At 54.4% G+C, this 7,191-nt stretch overlaps 2 protein-coding genes across 3 annotated transcripts in view; one reads left to right on the forward strand and one right to left on the reverse strand.

Annotated features, from left to right (window-relative positions):
• Positions 1-7,095, reverse strand: part of ZNHIT3 (zinc finger HIT-type containing 3) — a 26,690-nt gene extending 19,595 nt beyond the window's left edge. For both annotated transcript variants that reach the window (XM_045299442.1, XM_045299443.1), the window contains exon 1: positions 6,833-7,095. The gene's annotated coding sequence lies outside the window, so the exon portion shown is untranslated. The remainder of the gene's footprint in view (positions 1-6,832) is intronic.
• Positions 1-7,191, forward strand: part of CA4 (carbonic anhydrase 4) — a 32,333-nt gene that overhangs the window by 13,703 nt on the left and 11,439 nt on the right. The window lies entirely within an intron of this gene.

Here is a 7,191-nt window from a genome sequence, read left to right on the forward strand (position 1 = left end):
GGGACGTTCGGCCCCGATCGGGCCGAGGGCGCGGCCCTGGGGGCGCAGGGCGGCAGGAGGGGACCGCTTCCTGCGGGAAGCCGGCGGGTGCGGGTCCAGACTCCACGCGGGTGTGCAGGCCCCTGGGGCTGCTCTGGGCCAGAAGCGGGGAGATCCAGCGAGGAGCCCCCACCCGCACCCCCCACACCTGCTACAAAATGAAAATTCAGAGCCCCTGTCCGAAAATCAGTAGACTCTCAAGACGGTGACGCTTCTAAGCGGGCACCACTGCTGCTATGCGGACTCTGACCCCACTCCCACCCCACACCTGGGGGCGGGACATCCCCCCCAAACAAACAAACCCACATGTGTTGTTAATGTGTCGTTAGGAAAGCTGTCCTCTGTGTTATGCTAATGAGGCAAGATTAGTGGAGGTTATGTTTTAAATCAATCTTTTTATTCAATAACATTTTTGGTTTTAAATTACGTGGGGGTTCACATTTCACATCAACTTTGTATTCCACAGTTGAAACTGACTCAGATCCCAAGAACCCACCCTTCCCTGCCCTGGCTCCTTGATTTCTCTTCCCCCTCTTCCATTTCACCCGAGGTCCTACCAGGCAGAGTCTGGCCTGTTGCTTTATCTCCCCTCCCCCTAAACCAATCTCTCTGGAAATACACAGAGATTAAACCAACCACTGAGAGGCCAGGGCAGGGGGAAGAAGTGCCGGGCTACAGGAAGACGGCCCAGGCGCTCAGAGAACACAAGGACTTTGCTCTTGAGCAGACAGAGGAAGCCTGCCCCTAGAGCAGGCCCCCTGAATTCTGACTTCTAACCTCCCAGACAGAGAGAAAATATACTTCTGTTTCTTCAAGCCACCCTCTCAGTCTTTCTGTTACAGCAGGAGTAGGGAACTGAGACAGTGTTGAGCCAAGGTCCCCCAGCTTCCCCAATTGCCACAATAAGAGGGCTGGGACAGATGGATCTAACACATGCGCCCCTATGTGACCCTTACCCGAGGCGGAGAGAGAGGGGTTCTGTTTCTGCAGCCTTTGCACCTCCACCCTCCCTCGGGTGGAAGAGAGCCAGGGTCACATCTGGAGAAAGGTGACTAGGATGTCTCCCGGGGACTGCTACTGCATCTCACCTGTTTGTCTCAGTTCCCCTCTGATGGCTAGGAGAGAAGCAGCCCAGTCCTGGCGGTGTGGTAACTTACACACGCTGGGCTGCTTACTACAAAGTCAGCTCCTCCTTGAGAGAAAGATGAGGCTTCCTACCTCTGTAAAGAGTGACCGTCTCAGAAGCCCAGAGGACCCTTCTGCTCTGTCCCACAGGGTCTCTGTGAGTAGGAATTGACTCACTGAGAGGCTGGCTTGAGTTCAGTTAGAGGTGGCCTACGCTGGTGTGTGTCCGGCAGGCCTGTGTCCCTGCTGTGGACCTAGAGAACTGGTTTCCGGCTCTCTCAATGTAATTTCACTCTTGATAAACGATACCAAGGGCTCAAGTAGAAAGCAAATGTTTTGAGAATGATGATGGCAACAAATATACAAATGTGCTTGACACAATGGATGTATGTATGGATTGTGATAAGAGTTGTACGAGGCCCCAATAATTTTTTTTTAAATGAAAAAAAAAAGAAAAGAAAAAGAAACACCCCGTGAGCATCAACTGATTGCTAAGGGGGAGGCACGCCCGCTGCTCTGCAGCGAGCAGCTGGACGCACAGGACAGCAGAGGGCACTGTTGCGCAGACGCACTCGAAGAGGCCCTTGTCGCAGCGCAGAGAAGGCCCCGCCTGGTAGCAGACCTTTTACTAGTGTGACCTTTTGGAAGCAGATGGCCAACTGTCTTCTGAGGTGCCTCTGGGTGAGCTCCAGTAAGCTAGCACTTACCTGTTTGCACCACCCAGAGACTTTTCCTCAAAAAGGCACCCACTAAACATTTCGTTTTCTCACACCCTCCTAATGATGTAAATCTACCTAGAAACCACCCCCTAAGAAGCCCCCACCCCCTACAGCCCATCAGAGTCAAGTGTCAGGACTGGCCTCTTGGAGTGGGGAGGGACGGTCCCTAGGCGTCAGGAGGGTTTCTCACAAAAGAGAACCATCTCCTCTACACTTGGCGAGGCTCTGGGAGGGACCGGCCCCGGTCCTCCCTCCTCATCTTCTGTCTCTGTCCCGCAGTGGGGAGATGTTCACTGCAGGGTTATTTGTGATGGAAAGTGAACTGGCTTCCCACCAACAAGGAAATGGCTGAGTGAAGGGTGTCACCGCCCTCGGGAAATTGTGGCTCCACGGGATGACCTTCACACGGACTCATGTTAACACTGACACGGGCAAATGACAAGCAGAACACGAAGTTGTTTGCTATGACAATCGTGTCTTTGTAGCCAGATAAAGGGCACGCACAATGACACAGATGGATAGAGGCTGGGTGGTGGTGGTGGTAAGTAAGTGAATGTTCGATTTCTACAAACATGTCCTTAAAATATGGCAAATTATGAAATGGTTGCCTGTGGGACGTGAATTCTGTGTGTGATTCCCCACCCCATCCCCTCTACTGCTTTTGAAAAATTCAACGAGCAGGTATTATTTTAGACAATCAGGAGAAAAGAAGTTCAGCAGAAACACACACCAGAGTGAGATGGCCCCCTTCCTGCTGTCACAATGGTCATGGAGAAAGGGGATTTCTTCTCCCTTGACCCCTGAGGCTCCCCATCCCTCAGAGCCAGAATGGGAATGAATGCCCTTGGGAAATGCACGGAAGCTCTGCTCTCATCCTCCTGCTGGTGGGTGGCCAGCCAGCGCTGGGAGGGGAGGACACCATCATGGCGGGGGGGTGGGAGCTGTCCTGGACCCGCTGCCAGGTAGGAACAGAGCATATGGCATCTCCATCACCAGGGTTTCCAGGCTTCTGTGCATTCAAAATGTTCCAGGCAGAAGGTCCCCTCCGCCCTCCACCGAGGAGGCCCCATTCTGGGAGGAAACAGTCTCCATCTCTCTGTCTCTCTGCCCTGTTCTCCTTAGCCTCCAGGTGGTCCTCCCACAGTCCAAGGGACTAGGATGGCAGGTGGGGAGAGGAGGGAAGAGGGCACTGCCCCCACCATTGGCATTGGCAAGAAGGGAGCTTTATTGTCTTTGGGTTTGGCGTGGCAGAGATCCAGGTTGGGGAGTGGTGGAGCTCAGCTATGGATGAAATCTTGTTCTGTGTGTGGGTTTAATCTCACAGACACAAAGGGGTATGGAAACTGGGAGTCCCCTCCTAGGGCTGAGCGACCTTCTCCTAGGAGGTTTCTTTGCCTATAAAATCATGATCCTGGTCTTCACTCTCCCATTCCCAAAGGAAGGATCAGTCCAACCTACTAAATGCTAAAAGTGAGTTTCAACTGGCTGACGCATCTCCAACCTCTGGCCTCTGTCTCACTGCCTCTCATTTTCTTCCCCCTGTAGACCTACCCCTATGCCTTTCCTTGTGGTTTCTTGAGCCTGGGGATTTCCCTTCTTGATTAACATCTATTTGTTTTTTGTTGTTGTTGTTCTCAAATGCAGCTCAGACCTCCTCTCCTCTGGGAGCCTGTCCCAATGTCCCCCCACCTCCATCCCACCCACTTCCCTTGCTGCTGCTCTGGGCTCCTGATCCTTAACTACTCTTAGCTGAGGTTTATGGACACTTATACTAAGTGCCTGACTCTCAGTCAGAGCCTTTCCACAGCTTATCTGGTTGAGTCCTAACCATTAGGTATCATTGCTTCCCTTATGAGGACACTGGCACTGAGGCTAAAGGAGGGGAAGGGACATGTGGGGTACACAAAGGTTATTCCCCAAATTGTACCCCCATCCCCATATTATATGCCAAACCTAAGACGCTGCTTGCTAACACATGGTCAGTGGCTATACACTTGGAGGTCAGCTGCTTAAAGGTTATCTCCCTGAGGGTTATCAGCCATCTAAAGCCATCAGACCCTATAGTCTGTCCCACCCTAAGTGGGGCTCACTCCCTTTTAATAAGGATAGTGGATTGTTCCCCTGAAGGAGAGCCCAAAGACAAGTTTAAGCCAACTTCGGGAGGACCGAGGTTAGGCTGCCATCCTGAATCTAGAGTCCGCCCATCTTGTCACATGTGTACCCCTAGTGCCTCCCCTTCCTATTGCAAGCACACCCCTAGCTCATCCCCCTCCTGTTGCATGCATGTCTATTGTACACCCCCTTCCTGTCATGCATGTGGTTACCTGTAACTAGGGGGGCTTGCACACCCCCTAAGTGTATATAAGCCTTGGTTAGAAATATATTTGCTCTCTCTGCACAGATCTGCCTGCTAAGATCACGGCCATTCCGGAGGTGAGCACTTGCAGGCTTTATCTTGTCTGATGTCTCTTTAATTTACCCCCCAATTACACAACCGCCCCTTGGACCCATTCGATTGTGGGGCTGCTACCGCACAGGTGGGTATACGCCCTGGTGGGTGTTGGGGCACAAACAGAGGGCAGTGATGCTCCAATCTTCTGCCTGATTCTCTCTCTTCTCATCCCACCTCCGTTTTCTGTTTGGAGAGAGGTCTTAGACCTCCCGCAGAGCGGTAAGTACCTGGCTGGCTCAGGACTCCCTTAGCTGCCAATGAGTGGGCCTCCCGCTCATGGCCACTGCGACCTCATGCAGGACACAATAAAATGCTGCCCAGCCCTGCATCACCCTCAAGATTGTACTGTTGTGCCTGTCGCAGTCCCCGATCTGTAGGGATGTGCAGTCTCACAGTCGCATGCAGTTTGGGTCCCTTCCGGTTCCCCTGTGCTTTCCCTACCCTCTTCAGGCCTTGGGGGTCCAGAAAGAACCTAGGATGCACTGGGAGTTCTCTCTGCTCCTAGCCATGTCTCCTCCCACCGATGCTGTGCCCACCTCTTCCTAGAGTCAAGTGTAATCTCTGCTTAGAGGTCATGGTCACAGATGCCAATATGCCACCACCTGGGCCATCCCTCTGCAGACTTCCATTCAGGGAATCATTACAACCTCTGTGGGAAATAGGGGCTGGAAGTCCATATTACAGGTGAGGGAAATCAAGGCTTGGCCAACATCACAGAGCAAGTGGGTGGAGTCAGAAGGGACCCCGGGGTTGTCTGGCCCCATGACCCTTCAGCTTCACCACGGAGCCCCTCTGTTCTGGACAGAGTGAAGTGAAAAATCCCCAGGACACAGGGCTGTGAATCACCTCCTCCTCGCCACCCTGGGCCCCAGGGTGCATGAGACTGGTTGTGAAAGTTTGGGCCGGGCAGGCCCTGGGTGACAGCCGCCTCCCAGTAACTGTTAATTGGACTGAGGTCAACAGGGCAAGGACAAGCCTCCCCCGTTTTATAGCAGAGGAAGTGGCAATCAGGGCGGAAGAGGAGAGTTGCCCAAGGTCATCTTTGAGTCAGAGGGACTTGAACTCACCACCCTTGGGGACCCTGTGCTAAGAAAGAGGAAGGAACCTACTGGGCCTGGCTTTCTCACTCAGATTGCCTGGGCTGTCCACTTTATGGGCCCTGTAAGTCACCGGGACGTGCCAGTGGCCATCCTGGCTCTGGGTAAGCTGGACTCCGGGTGGCCTAGCAGTGGCAGGTGATAAGTTTATGGCCAGGAGTGGGATTAGGGCTGGGAGACAAGGCTGGGAAGTCAATGCCAGGAGTAGGGGCCCCCACCTTGTGCAACTGGAGGATCTGGGATGACAGATAGGAGGGAGGCACTCCCTGAGCACCCTCAAGGCCATCACGGAGTCACCAGTGAAGGTACACCAGTGTGGGGAAGTGCACGCCCTTTCTCACACCTCCACCCCCCTCACCTCTTGCCTCAAAGCAGACACCCTGCTGTGTCCTGCTTGACCTATCTTGCTGACTGACCCTCACAACACACCCGGCTGAACAGGGTGTTGGTGGGTGAGTTGAAGGGTCACTCAGGGGACAGCTCACACCCCCATTTTTCCGAGACCCACCACAGACTTCCAAGCCTGTGCCCCATCTGTCAGCGGTCTGCTCAGGAGTCCCAGGGACCCTCTGGAATAGCTGCCATTCCCAGGAACTGGCTTCCTTCTCCCCACAGCCCTCAGCTCTGAAAGACACATTTTCCCAGCGAGAAGCCAGATCGCTACCGGACCAGACAGACTTGTGGCTGATGATGGCTGAGTAGACAATAGGGCATCAAAACTGGTGTGGATGCCCCCTCCCCTCCCAGCCTACGTGGGATCACAGTGGCCCCTGGGGGCTGTGTTTCCTGGGCCAGGAGGAGGGGTCAACCCGGACTGACCAAAGAGGAAGTCCATCCCTTCAGAGGTTCCTGGCCCAGGGTCAAAGGCTGGTAGGGACTGAGAGGTTGGCAGCGGATGGGGAAGCGGAAAACCGAGGCTACCTGTTGATGGAGGAGGCCCAGGCCTCTCCCCACACCTAATCTGAGTTTACTAAATCCCACAGAAACCTTCACTCTGTGGGACACAAAGTACTGCCCCTGCCTCCCCTAGCCACAAAGTAGCCCGGGGCAACCTGGGGTGGGGTTGGGGGAACCTAAGCTTGAGGGGATGGGCCTTCTGAGACAAAGCAACACCCATCACAACTGCTTGTCCTATTTCCCCCCATGCCCCCTAGTTTGTCAGACCACTTGGGAGAGCCTAGCAGATGGAGAAAACTGGGAGCCCACACAGACCTTGACCTCTTCTCTCCCCATCTCATCTTCAAAGTCAGGGGTTTCTCAACAGAGCCCATCTCTCCACTCTGCCCCTCCAGACCCACCTGGCCCCCACCCCTGACACTCACAGCAACCAGCGCAATTTAGGCGGCGGTGTGGGTTCGCTCATGCAACTGTAACCCCCAAGGCCGGAGGCTCAAACTCACCAGGCGCTGCTGGAGAAAGCGGGTGCTGACTGCTCCCAATTTCAGGTGACTCTGATTGGAGACTACTTGACAGTAGGGGGGGGTTGGGGTTGGCGATTTCGAAAGAAGGGTCTTGGGTCCCCCTTAGAATTTAACTGTGGAGCAGTGGAGGTAGAGGGGTAGGTGGAGGGGGCAGTTAACAGGAGAGATGAGACCCAGAGTCAGCAACTACAGCCTGGGAGAGATGAGGCTCCCTCCGGGGGTCTCGGATTGATTCAGCACCACCACCACCCCGACTTCCTCAGCCCTCCCAGGCTGCTCCTGGCCCCATCCCAAGGAAAGCGGCTTCCCCGGCGGTCCAGAGGGCTGCGCGGGGGTGG

Source organism: Echinops telfairi, unplaced genomic scaffold (genome assembly GCF_000313985.2).
Source record: "Echinops telfairi isolate 266 unplaced genomic scaffold, ASM31398v2 ScPeMD7_7458;HRSCAF=8496, whole genome shotgun sequence".
Taxonomy (NCBI): Eukaryota; Metazoa; Chordata; class Mammalia; order Afrosoricida; family Tenrecidae; genus Echinops; species Echinops telfairi.